Raw genomic sequence first — 14,425 nt, 5'->3', positions numbered from 1 at the left:
GAATGATGGAAAAATAATTATAATCAATGTCAGAGAGCATATGGGTTTTCGAGATGTCTGCCAAATAGGATTTGCACTAATCCTTTCCATCCACTATCAGTCGGGTGACTCTAGCAGACAAATTCCTCGTATTTGGATAAATGAAAGCTCAAATCTCATATATATTTCTCCCGCATCTGAGAGGTTTCTGAGAGGAATCAGTAAATGCCTTGCATTTCTGAATCTTAGTTTCCATAAAACTACAGTTATTGTGTTTTTGTGTCTCTGAATGTGAAACTGCTTTATTTCTACCTCATCTTTTATCCTGGGTGACCCATTAGGGTCAATCCACAGATAGTGAAAGAAACAAGAGCATTTTAATATATACATTGAAGAAAAACCCCACATTTTAAAAGCATTGCACTTTATGTTGATGTGTGTTTCAGCGGGATACACCCCAACAGTGTGTGTTGTTTCTGAAAGGAATAATGCTGAACTGATTAAATAGAAACAAAATCACCTGGTGCATATCATTATGGAATAAGGTCCTGGGTGATTTAATTAAGATCTTTCTTGTTTCAAAGGGGCTTTCCAAGTATTTTCCCACTGAGCTTATATTTTACTTTACCATCCACCTGCTTTGCTTCTCTTGGAATATATGCCAGGTGGTATGTAATTCTTTTAGGAGAGAATTTCTGTCTGTGGAATCTCAGAACACAGTGAAATCAGAAGCAGATTTGAATTTTCCTTACAAGTCTCTGTGTTTCAAACATTTGATGCCTTGGAGCAATTGGGCTCTTTTCTACACAGTGGAAGGATAAAAATCCAGCTTCTCTTAAACTGGCATTCCAGTATTTTTTAATCATAAGTAAGTCAATAAACACAATAAATATATCGTATGCTTTCTTATTACACAATGCAGAGAGCAGACAAAGGGAGGGACATTCTAATTAAATATTGGTACTTCTTGTTTCCAATATTTAGATCATTTTAAACAAAGAGAAAAATGGATTGGAATTGAGGTTGCTGTTTCCTACAATGGAGCTCATTCATAGATCTAGCACTCAATTAACAAAGATACAATAAATTGGGCATCTGCCTCTGTCTTAAGGCCCCTCTGTTCCTGTTGAGATACTCAAGATAGCTATCTGAGCATTCAAGTAGTATTCTAAAATAAAGATTTTTAGAGAGGAGTTGTGTTGATATTGTGGTTCCCTAGCCATACAACCAAGCCCCCAGCTTCTACTGCCACAGTTACAAAGATGAAATGACTTTGTTCTCCAAGCATCATTATCAGCTTCTAGGAAGACTTGCATTTCACTTATTTTTCCCCCAGCATATGTCTGTAAAACCTTATAAAAACTCCAAGATGGCCAATATCCCTAAAATCAACTGGGTGCAAATCTGTATTTGTAGAGTAAAATGAGTCAGAAATGGACATTCTCACATAGCAACTGTTCAGAGCAGGATGAAAACTGGAACTCAAAAACTTTAAGCATTTTTGACTCAGCAAAAAAAATTCCAGCTATATTTTCTCTTTAACTGGTTTGATAGAACCTAGAAATCTAATTCATCAAATACTGGTCTCATATATTTTGTGAGGATACTATGTACATCATCAAGATGCTCCATAATATGAATTATGAGGTAGCCAAATAAGATTATAGGAGTCTTCCTCTTCTTGAGTAGCCTGAGCTGTGCTTATTAATATTAAAAATCCCTCACCCACTCGTTCACTCCAATGCTCTACTGAATTGTGTTCCCAAGTTTATTAGTAAGTTGGTTGTTTAGAAATACAAATGGTTTTTCTTTAGGCATAATATTATAAATGGTAGTTAAATTTCAGTCATAAACCCCAAATCTGATTGACCTCTAAGTCATAGGAGCAAGGTCCAGAAGATACTGAACTCCAGCTGTTAAGAGTCAACATCTGTGCTGCTTATTCTCCAGTTATCAACTCCTCGTGCTCTGAAATGCTTGTCTCTTACAAACAGGTTCATTCACCTGGGTTCCTTTGCTGCCTGGCTTTCATTTGGCTTTAGCCAAGAAGAGGCATCGATTAGAGATGGGAGGGTACGAGCAGAGAGAGGATGGGGTATTTCTTCATCTGGCAGTGGCTATGTCCTTCCAAGGCTACGTCTCTAGCTGGGCAGGCCCTACGTCTCTAGCTCTGGTTCTTACTAGCTTCTGGGAACACCATTCACTCTCCTCGGCCCTCAGCCTGGGGGTATAACTGCTCACTGCTCTTGCTGGTCTTTGGTATCTCAAATTCCTGTGTTGGTTCTCTTAACTCTGCCCACCTCAGTTAATAATCCCTTCATTAAAATTTCTTCATTTGTACCAATGAGTGGAATTCCAGCCATCAAGACTCTGACTGAGTGAAGGAGAGGAAAACAATTTCTTATTCCTTTCCAGCATGCAGAAGTCGCTGGCAGAACTTCAGACAGGATCATTCATGTATCTAACGACTATTAATTATGCTTCTCCTATGTGTCACTCAATGTGAAAAAAAAACAGATCTAAGTCCCTACCTTCAAGGAATTTACTTTTCTAGTTGGGAAGACAAACTCAGTAAATACACCAATGAATAAACAAAATTGTTATATGTTCTGGGAAATATTATATAGGAAATAAACAGGGTGTACTGATAGAGAGTCATTGGTGGGGGAGGACAATTTTGGATAGGGTGATCAGAGAAGATCTCACTGAGAAGGTGACATTTAACCGAGACCTCAATGTTGAGAAAGAAACAGCCGTTTTGCAAAGAGCTGGCAAAGGGCAGGGGAAATGTGTTCCAGGCAGAAAGTGAAAAAGGCTTAGAGTTGGGAAAAGTGCTTGGTGGGAAAACCAGGACCTATGGCAGCTGTTTGACTTGAGAGGAAATTAAAGGCAGATATTTGCAAGCTGCACGGGGAGGGGAGTTGAAGGGAGAAGAGTGTGACTGGAGTAGGGGCCATGTGGAGAATGGTACGAGATGAGGCTGGATAGGATATTCAAAGAACTCAAGGCATAGCCCTATAGACCAGGGTTAAAGAGTATGGATTTTATTCCAAGTAAAATGAGAAGCCATGAAGAGTTTTAAAGAACAAAGTGATATGATTTGATCTATCTTTTTCAAAGATCACTCTAGCTGCTCTACGGAAAAGGGCTTCTGGAGAAAACAAGTGGAATCAGGGAGAAGAGTCAGAAAGCTATTGAAATAATCCAAGCAGAAAATGACTACAGTTTGTTCTAAAGCGGTGAGAGTGGAGATGAAGAGAAGCAGAACTCTTCAAGTTTTTCGTTGGTGGTAGAGCTGATAGGACTCGCTAAGGATTAAGTATAGGGGAGGCATGGAAAAGGCAAGAATCAAGGATGACTCCCAGATTTCTATCTTGGGCCACTGGCTAGATGGTAGAGCTATTTATGGGAGAGGAGGAAGACTAGGGGAAGAATAGAGATGAACGATTGATAAGATGAAGATGTCTATGAGTCATCCAAGGGAAAATGTCAAGCAGGCAGATGGCTATCAGAGCTTGGGGTGCAGGGGTCAGATTTGAGCCAGGGATCTTTCTTCCAGTCTCAGAGTGGTCAAGCAGGTTTCTCAGGCCAGCCTGGCTTAGGCTGAAAGGGAGCCCCACCAGGCCTGCGTGAACTCATTAGGACTCTACATAGGTTTTAGATGTGAAGCCCCAGTTAGTAAAAAGCATTTTATATCTCACTTTGTCATTAGTACACACATTTTCTTTGAAGACCTCAAAGAAAGAGATGGCTAGTTGAAAGCAAGATTTGAGAATTCCTAGGTCCCTGACTAAATACCATTGTAATCTTGCCTCTAGAGTTCCAGTTTCCATATGACTTAATGGTATATTTAAAGAAAAGCTCTCGGAGTCCAGTTTGGCTGACGTATAATAATATTCTTATGGGGAGACATACCCATAGTAAGAGATTAGGTTCCAAGTCTTTTCATCCCAGTTGTCATGGCGACAGCAGCAAGAGCTCTGGAGGTAGGAAAGAGGAAGAGGGAGGAGAGAGGAGAAAGCAGAAGCTGTGGCGACTGTTAGTCTTTGGAAGATAATTAAAGACATATTTGCAAGCTGCATGGAGAACATACCCTGTTAATCCAGGGCAGTTATAAGTATACGATTTACAGTTTGTAAGTGGACAATTTGTTGATTTTAAAACCAAAGATACACATGAAAGCTTTATCAGACTTGGGGTCTAGAAGTATGGCATGCATCTGTTTTATTCGTTGTGCCCATTGTACTGTCTGGGGCTCCATGTACTTGAATGAATGAACTGATGAGGTCCCAAAAGGAGAATCTTCTTTTTATTTTATATGAGTTCTGAAGTTGCTAGGTAAACAGATCCTTTGGGTAAAGATTCTATTTTACATCAAAATCATATTCATATTGTGGTCAGTGATTACAGGGTGGCAAGCCTGAAAAGAAGACTCACCCCAAACCAAAAGACCAAGTCAGGAAATCTCACTCTCTGGGGGTGACACTGATGATTGATTATTCATGAACCACGGATAGGATGTTATATAACTATATACTTTCCATGAGGACCCATTGTAATAATAGGCTTTGGATTGGATTCTTGAGGTGATTAAATATCACCTATAAATTGAGGATCCCTAATGTATTAAAAGTTGTAGAAGTGAAGAAAGGTGTGTTGTGATCAAGAGTAGAGACCAGGGATCACAAATTCTGTCAACCCTAAAAAGCAGGGAGACCTGGAGAATGAAAATTTGTTTAAGGGCATGTAGTATATATGGTGCTCACAAATATTCAGACATTCTGAAGGGAAAATCCTGGTGTGGACCCTTCAGTAGCCTATGTAAAATATCCCTCAAGACCTTTTCATTTTTCTTTGCTCTGATTCTGTGCTCACCAAGCAACCAGTATCTTAGTCACTAATTCTGTTTCCTTTCCATGCTGAAGAGAGTACCCTAGATAAGAAACATGCATATCTAATAATTAGAAAAGTATATTCCCCTTCCAAATTGCACTGAAAATCAAATTCAACCATCATACCATGATCTCCCAGCCCTCATGTTCTGGTACCTGCTGATCTCTCTGACCTCAGCTCCTGTCATTCTTTCCCTTTGTGCTAAACTCTGGTCATGCTGGCCTTCTTTTCATTCCTGAAACATTCCAAACTTTTTCCCATTTTACAGTCTTCACACGTCCAGTTTTACCTGCCAATAACGCTCTCCCCGCACCACCTCTCCCCACCCCCCACACTGTCCCCAACCTCCCCATGGCTGGTTACTTCTTACTAGTCAGATCTCAGCTCAGATGTCACCTCCCTACACAAGTCTTCCCTGATCTCTGTGCCTGTTGTTGTAACCTTTCCCCTCTTACCCGCCCCCACCCCCAGGCACTATCTATCCCTTAGCCTGTTTTATTACTATATAATATCTTATTTACTTGCTTAGTATCTGATTCCCAAACTAGAATAAAAATCCAACACAGCTGTAGCCCCAGCACTTATCACAGAATATTCAATTAATATGTGTTAAATGAGTTGAATGTGGGAAAAATCAAGTATGAGTAGATCTAGACAAGAGAGTGGAGATGCAAATAGAGAGCAGATCTGAGGTAAATGGAACTTTCCCTTGCTTCCACACTGTTAATTTTACAAAGCACCATTAAAGTGCCAGTCATTGCATACATTTGATTTTTGTTTTTGCATATCCCTTTGACCCCACTCTACTTTAGACCATGAAAAACATAGGGACAAGGACCTTGTTCATGTTCGCATCCCCAAATGTCCAAATAAATGTTTGTAGGATCTCTTAAATAGCCTGCTGATAGAAATGGGCAGTTCAGAGAAAAATTAGAGGCTTTCTGTTGGATGAGCTTGGCTTAACTGGCTGGGCAAGTGCCTGCCAAAATAAGCAGTTTCTAAAAGAAAACAAAAAGGTGTGTATGGATACTGGCAGCACCAAAAGATGGCCTAGGATGAGTCCCTTAGCCCTCCCTCCTCTGTAGTCTCCATTGGCACCTCCAAGTAACCCCCAAAAAGGTTCCAGGCAGTTCCTCAACCAGATTGCTGCCCTGAGCTCTTCCTGTCTAGAAATGCTAGCATACCATCTCTGTACATGGAAGTCAGACAGAAACAGCTCCCACTTGACAAAAGCCCAAAAAAAGACTTATGAAAACAGCTGAAAGTAAGGGTGCACGAAGGAGGCACCAGTAAGGACCAGCGTTCAACAAGGAGTGACTGGAAAAAACTGTGTAATGTTTTAAACATTGCCAAGTTGAATAACATGAGACAGAACTTATTTAGCTTAACTATATATAGTTTGCATCCTGGAATTCACTCATACTATATATAGTAGAGTTTTATTCATGCACTCGAACTGATTATGTGTGCTGGACTAAAGTGTTCCAGTGGTGCCAGAAATGAAGAGGAAATGGAAATCTTCCACGGATCTATGAGCATGTTCTTTATGCCCATTGCCATTTTCACTAATCCGTGGTGGCGGCGGAAAACTAACTGAGACCAGCCATGGAATAACAGAGTAGAACCTCCCCTGGAAAGAATGCGTCCTTTCAGTCTTTTCTTGTGGAGTATTTATTTATTTTAAAACTGGCTATGGTCACGATTCAGAAATAATACATGTTAAAAAAGGATTTTAAAGGCCCAAATAATTACCTAGCTCTTATAACAAAAGAATAACACAAAAATAGTTTATTGTCTAATTCAAGAAAGACAGTTCTATCAAACTGCTCATTATTAACCATTTCATAAGTTTCAATCTTTGGGAAATAAGCAATTTTATTTAACTCCTGCTCTTTCTTGATTCAAATAGCGATGTTTCCTACCTGCTTTGAAAAGTAAAATGTTCTCTGAATAGCCTGTTTCTGGCTGAAAAACTCTTTTTAATTCAGGAGTCTCAAATTTCTTTTAAAAAGCTACTTTTGGTCATCTCCCCCGAACCTGAGATGTGACTGCAGCTCTATGCCTGGACTTTTTGGCTCACCTCAATCAATAATTTTTTTTTTTTTTCACATAGGTCAGTTTGCTTTGGGTTTTCTGACACCTGCATCAAAAACAAGTAGAACCCGTAGAAAATTTAGTGCTTGAGCAAGAAAGGAGAGTAGGTTTAGGATTTATGGGTCTGCTGGAAGCAATTGGTGAGAGGATCTATGCAGAAAGACCTAATGATAACTTTGTAGATCTCAATCTACTGATTGGGAATTCTGACCTTCCAAGTAATTTTTATTTTAACTTGATTTTATATTTCATGACTCAAAAGTCAAAACTAAATAAAAAGGTGTACACAAATAGATTCTACTCCTTTCCTGGTCCCACTCTAGCTCTTTTACTTCATGGGTAATAATTTTAATTGTTTTGTTATTGTTGTTGTTTGCTCTGCTAGTGTTCTTTATGCAGATATAATCAAATACAAATACATTTTTATTCCCCTTTTTTGTTACACACACAAAAAATAGTATAGTTGGCTCTGTTCTACATGAATTTCTATTTCTTCGATACATGGTCATTCACAGAGTGCTCACCTTTGGGATTCTATAATGCCTTTGATGAGTCCTGGTTGCCTTCCACATAATATTTGAAATGGCTCAGAGCCTTATTTAGTATACTCTGCCACTTCTCTGCTCTGTTACCCTGGAGACATCTTGGTTTAACACCGGAGAATCCTATTTTACCAGAATAAGAATTCAAATCAAGTAGCTAAAATGAGGGCCCGACTCTAAACTAACGAAAAGGAACAGATCTGGAAAGTCTAACCTGAATACTAACAAACAGACTATTGTGGGGCGGGGAGAGCTATGAAAATAAAAATGCCAAGAAGTCTAAATTTTGAGACAAAAAAGAGAAGTTAGCATTGACAGTTCCATAGGCAAATATCCCAGAAAGAAGAGTGTATATTGCCACCAAATGATCAACGATTTTGAATAAGTGTCAAATTCATCCTCTTGGTTGGGTAAAGTCCTCTAATCAAAGTAATACACTGACCGATATGCTCTTAACATTCACAGATATCTTACTAACCCTTTCAACAGACAGTGGCTGAAACAGGGCTTTGACAGGCCTGACAGCTTCAGAACTCAGACTCGAAAACCTGGGATAACTCACTTGGGGTAATGTGAAGGAGAACATTTTCAAACTGAGTTTGTATGATAGAAGAGCTAAAATTAACCTTTTTCTAAAAAATTATATTTAGCCTTCAATATGAGAGAAAATGTCTGAAAGAGTATGGATTTCAATGAAACAATAGGTTGAAAATGAAAGGCAATCTACAGATAGACTTATAATTTCACTGCAAAAATACTTGATAATTTCTCCTATTCTATTAGGCATTTGGCACTTGCATAGTAAGCACAGTGCTTGGCACGTACTGGCTGCTGAATAACTAACTCTTTGTAGGTGAGTGAAGAAATGAATATCTATGTAAAATGGGATCGTCATTGTTTTCCCCTAATACCGAGAGGCAATCCGCCAGGTGCGAACGTTAACTTAGTTCATTTGAGTATTTATGCAAAGGTTTCTTAGCTGGATTTGGTAGGGGAAAACTATTTTGTAAAAAGGAAATTACCAATCTACAGCCTTTCCACCCTGAACAAGCCCGATCCGGTCTGATCTTGGAAGCTAAGCAGGGTCGGGCCTGGTTAGTACTTGGATGGGAGACCACCTAGGAAGATCAGGTGCTGTTGGTGTAAAAAATAAAATAAAAAAATAAGGGATCCTAAGCTGACGAGGTCCTTGCAATCTGTGAGGTCAACCAAGGGTTGCTTTGCCTAAAAAATAAAAAAATTTTAAAAGAAGGAAATTACTATCGGATCTCAGTTTTGGATTACTTTTTCTTTTCTTATATGTGTATTGATACACCCAGTGAGGGCTGATGTTTTCTCTGAGTTGGTTAGATTTTAAATGGGTTACATAAACACATTTTCACTTTTTTGGTTTCATGCAGGTCTTAATTAGAAGTAAATGAGCCAGGTATTCTGTTATTTTATCCTTTAAATAATTAGCATTTATTGCTTACTTTCCTTTTGATCTTCTAAAATTCCAGTTGGTGATTTAGAAGTCGTGAGGAAAATTTTTTGTTTGATTTTTAAATAAATGTATTTGCCATTTATGTCCTACGAAGCCACAAACCCCAAAGAATAAATAAAAATTCAAAGCAGATAGTCACAAAGAAAATAAGCCTTATAACAATATACTACAGTTTCTGTAAAACATAGCCTAAATAGTTAAAGGTTAGAGCTTCATTTTTCGATCCTAAAAATGAAATATTCGTTTGCTGGGCAGGTGATACTGTGAATGTATTTTCGGATGCTGAGATCTTAGAAAACAGCAATTGAACATACTTTATTCTAAAACATGTATTTATTACTAATTAAGACAAATGCTTTATGCTATTGCCAAATTTCAATAATTTTGTTCTGGGCACAATAAAGCATCTTACATATTGGAGCTATTGCTACTATTCTAAGAAAGCGCATTTATAAGAGCTAATTTAGCATTAAACTTATTCCAGTCATAAATCCTGAGTCTCAAAATATGATTTACACTTGTAAAATAGATTTACGCTTGTAAAATAAGCAGGTTTCAATTAAAAGTCAATAGGTTATGCCTAAGCATCAATTAATTTTTGCCCTGGGGCACATACCGTTTCTTTATTAAATAGCCTAATAGAAAACACTTATCGTCAAGGTTTTATTTCTTCACTAACACACCACGTGTGAAAAATACATTCTTGGCACAATGTATTATACAATGGAGTTTGATTACTTACATATGTTTTTTGACGTTTACAAAACCTGCATTGTCCTCAGAAGGTAATACAGAGTATTTGAGGCTATAGATTACAAACAACAGAAAAACAAGTCGGTTCGCAATTTGAATAGATTGGCATGTGTGACCAAGAAACAATAGAGACACTCCTTGTTTGTGGCTTTTCTAGAATGTAGTAAACAACTGCCTTTTAAGGATGGGTCACAAACCAAAAATTATAACAAAACAAAATCTTAAGGAAGCAGTACAAAGAAGAAACCACTACATTAGATGAGAAATCCAAAGGAAAAAATAAAGGAGACAATAAAATCTACCTGAAGATTTGGCCACCAAGAAAGCTGAACTTAACATACATTTACCTAATACTAAGGGCCTTTGATTCTGTTTTGATGCAGATCTAAAGATCAGTGCAATTAAAAACAAGAACAACTACAACAACTACAATCTTGCCCTGTTTTTCTTCTTTCTCCTAACAGCTAACTATCCTATTACAGAGCTTCCACTTCATCACTCTTTGCTCATCAAGGACCTTTGATTCACTTTTACTCTTTACAAATTTAATTGACAATGATGCTGTTATAAATATCAAATTACTATTCATGACATTATCTGCTTTATAATGACTAAATGTCACCATTAAATTCTAAATCCACTTGCCTTATAAAAATGCCTTTGTGGAATGAGTCATTTTTTTTTTTTTCAGGGTTTCTCAGAGCTGAGAACTTATCAGTCATCATTTTTAAAAATAGGGCACAGATCTTCTAGGTCTCAAATTATTTTATTGGGCATTTAAGTCTAATTTGTGCCTCTGCTGCACTTGTGTCGGGGCAGTTGTTTGCATTGGACTTGAGTTTTTACAAAGTCGTCAATGAGGGATTAAATTTACTTTAGGTCAGGCTTTTAGCCACTGGTTATCATAATGATATATTTTCTACTATGTGCATGTTTCTATATATTTCTAGAACATCATGTGTTTTGCTGTTTACTTTGTATAATTTGCAACTCTTTCAATTATTTCGGAGGTTTTTTTAATCCTTAAAAAAGTTTAAGTTGCTTACTTTTATAACTATAAAACAGTATTTAAAATAAATGTATATATTATGCTGACTTTAGAGGAAGAAGGAATAATTCCGAACTAAACTCAGGATGTGGAAATTTCTTTGCCCTACATTAATTTACAACAGAGAACTCTTTGTCCAGTTCTGGTGGAATAAAGAGAAGTTCTATTAATCAATATTCCACAGGATTCTATGCAACAAGCCTGAGTTGTTGCTTTTTTTGAATGTTGTTTGCATAGTTAAGGGAAAAAAGGAAGTGTCTAGAAAGGTGGGATGGGGAAGGAAATAAATTCTTGTGATGTTTAATGCATGTATTTGTACTCTAGCGATTTAAACATTACTCAACACATGTGCTAGTCAGCTCAAGTTGCTAACTAAATATAGGTCTCGGGAGATTAATAAATGTACCTATCACCTTTAGAGAACTCTAGTTACAGGGCAGCCATTTCCTCTTCCTGTCCATGCCTTCTGTTTCGCATTATCCAGAGTGGCCAAGTCCAACCTAAGTAAAACATCATGGTTCTTAATGAGAAGGGTTTCAAATGCATCTTGCCTTTATAGTTAGCTTTCAGTGAACAGCCAGGGCTAACGAGCTGCTATTAAAAGAGCTGTATTTTCTTTACAGCTAGTTCTTGCCCAGAGACTAAAGCACGTTTGGTTAGAGACACTAAACTGAGACAGGCTCCTTCGTTTAAAAAAAAAAAAAAAAAGGATTAAGAATAAGTTTTTCAATATTTTTATAATAATTCAAACCGAAAGCAAATGAATGCTCCACTTTTTAGGCACACAAAAAAGAATGAATATATATTTCATTCTATTTATTTTTTAAGTTACTGCCAAGAAAAGACAGTCCTTTACACAACCCTGTTTGGATTCAGTCTTAGAGGTAAATAAAAAGGGGGGGGTGGCGTGTTTTAAGTATTTGTTTGAAAAAGGACGATGTTACAGACCCAAGAAGAAGAGAAGAGTGAGAGAGTGACAGAACTGTTCATTGCTCAGACTTGAAAGGATTGTCCCTGATTTGAGATACTGTAGGATATGTGATATTTGAAAAATGTCTGCTTTGGTGGTGTTTACATTTCATACTTTTCTTCTCTGAGAACTTGTACAACCAAATAAAATTATTTTTATTCTAACTCTTGAACAGATGTTAATGTTCCCACCCCCATCCCTGCCTTCCTTCCACATCCCCTAATACATGGGTTCTCATCTTTTCCTTTGTTTCCTCATTTTACATAACTATTTTTGCTCTTTCTTACCTTCTTTCTGAAGACCATTTATTTGCTAAGCAGTGTTTACAGGTTACCTGCCATATACCAAACACATTTCTTAGAATAGTCTCAGGCTTTTCCTTTCTTCTGCTTATCATGGGCGGACTTTGTATTTACCGCCCAGTCCTATTGTTCCTGAATCTCTCTTGTCTTATTCATCCCTTCTCAAAAGGTAGAGCAAGGAACTCTAATGCTGAGAACATATCAACCAGAAGGAAAATGAAAACCAGCCAAAGAAAATGTCCCCATTTCCCTTTGTCATGTTTATGAGGAAATATATGATGTGGGTCTACATCTGTGTTATCTCACTTGGTTTATACAGTTTGTGAGAGAAAGAGATTTGACTCCTGGCTCTGCCACTTATTGTCTGGATGATTTTGGACAACTTATTTAACCAGATGCCTGAAATCCTTTCTGGAATAAAAGGCAACAGTATAAATAAATAAATGACCTCGCTCAAATTTAATTTCCTAATTATAGAGGAAAGATACCTTAGAGGTTAAAAGCACAGATTTTGGACTAGGGTGTGAGTTGGGAACTTTCCACTGGCTCGATATAAAACCTTAATTTCCTCTTTTGTGAAATAGGGCCCATAATAATATTAACCTCATGAGGTTATTGTGAGCACTGAATGAGATAATGCATAGAAAGCTTTTAACACAATGCCTGGTACTCCAAAAATGTTAATTATTATTATCACTGATACTGTTGTTTTTAATAAAATAGTATCATGACAATTAAAATCTTGGAGGTTGTACACAAAGTTAAAAATAAAATAACTAAAACCTTTAGAAGAAAACATAGGCAGTAAGCTCCTTGATGACGATTTTTTGAATCTGGCATGAAAAACAGAAGCAACAAAAGCCAAAATAAACAATGGGACTACATCAGACAAAAGACCTGCACAGCAAAGGAAACCATCAAAAAAATTAAAAGACGACTTACTGAATGGGAGAAAATATTTGCAAATCACATATCTAATAAGAGGATAATATCTGAAATATAAAAAGAACACATGTGACAGTAAAACACTAGACAATTCAGTTTAAAAATGAGTAGAGGAGCTGAATAGACATTTTTCAAAAGAAGACATACATATGGCCAACAGGTACATGAAAAGATGCTCAACATCATTGATTATCAGAGAAATGCAAATCAAAACCACAGAGATATCACCTCACATCTGTTTGAATGGATATTATCAAAAAGACAAGAATTAACAAGTGTTGGCAAGGATTGGAAAAAAGAAAACATTTGTGCACTGTTGGTGGGAATGTAAATTGGTACAACCACTATGGAAAAAAATATGGAAGTTCCTCAAAAAATTAAAAATAGAACTACCATATGATCCAGCAATTCTACTTCTGGGTGTTTATCTGAAAAAAAGAAAAACACTAATTTGAAAAGATATATATGCACCCCTATGTTTACTGCAGTGTTATTTATAATAGCCAAGATGCGGAAACAACCTAAGTGTTCATTGATGGATGAATGGATAAAGAAATTATTTATATATACACACATACACATTCAGAAACTATATATATATACATATATATATATATATTCCATAAGTCATTTTTATGACTTAATGATATTCCATTAGATATAAAATGTAATAAAAAAGAATGAAATCCTGCAATTTGCGACAACATGGATAGATCTTGAAGGCATTATGCTAAGTGAAATTCATATCTTCATTTATATTTTTAGTATATTCTTTGTAATAAACCAGTGAACATAACAAAGTGTTTCCTTGAGTACTATGAGCCATTCTAGCAAATTATAGAACCCAAGAAGAGGGCTTTTTTCTTTTTTTTTTTTTTTTTTTTAATGGCAAGAACTGTACCTAGGAATGTTCCTTTCGATCCACACACACACACACACACATGCACACACACAAGATACACATTATAAAACTGGTAGGTGTTTTTTTTTAAACCACAATAAGCAAACACAATTTTTGAGCTGCAGCTGAGATTTACCTGGACCATTTTTTTAAAATTCAGATTAATTTCTCTTAGGCTCATATTCTTATCATTTTTCCTAAGCAAAGAAGACATTAATTTTTCATTTCATTTAGCTCAACTCATTTCCAGACTGAGAACAAAGCTCAAACTCCAAATGTCAAGCTAGAAATGTACCCTAAAAGTACCAACAATGTTGCATAAAATGATAATTTTATTTATTTTTGTAGCAATTTTGCCATGGAACAACCTGGAATTTAATACCAATTTCCCCGATATTTACCTGCCCAGCCAGTCTCCTTGATATTTATGTATGTACCCAAATGAACAGAGTTCAGTATTGTATATGGTAATTACTGAATAAAAAGGCCTTTTCTTCAGAAAAGATGAAAAGAGT

At 36.7% G+C, this 14,425-nt stretch overlaps 1 pseudogene; it reads left to right on the top strand.

The window, feature by feature from the left end:
* Positions 1 to 8,532: 8,532 nt before the first annotated feature.
* LOC112473242 lies at positions 8,533 to 8,651 on the top strand (annotated as a pseudogene).
* Positions 8,652 to 14,425: the final 5,774 nt, after the last annotated feature.

This window comes from Pteropus alecto, unplaced genomic scaffold (assembly GCF_000325575.1).
Source record: "Pteropus alecto unplaced genomic scaffold, ASM32557v1 scaffold98, whole genome shotgun sequence".
NCBI lineage: Eukaryota > Metazoa > Chordata > Mammalia > Chiroptera > Pteropodidae > Pteropus > Pteropus alecto.
This window is presented reverse-complemented; position numbering and strand designations above follow the sequence as displayed.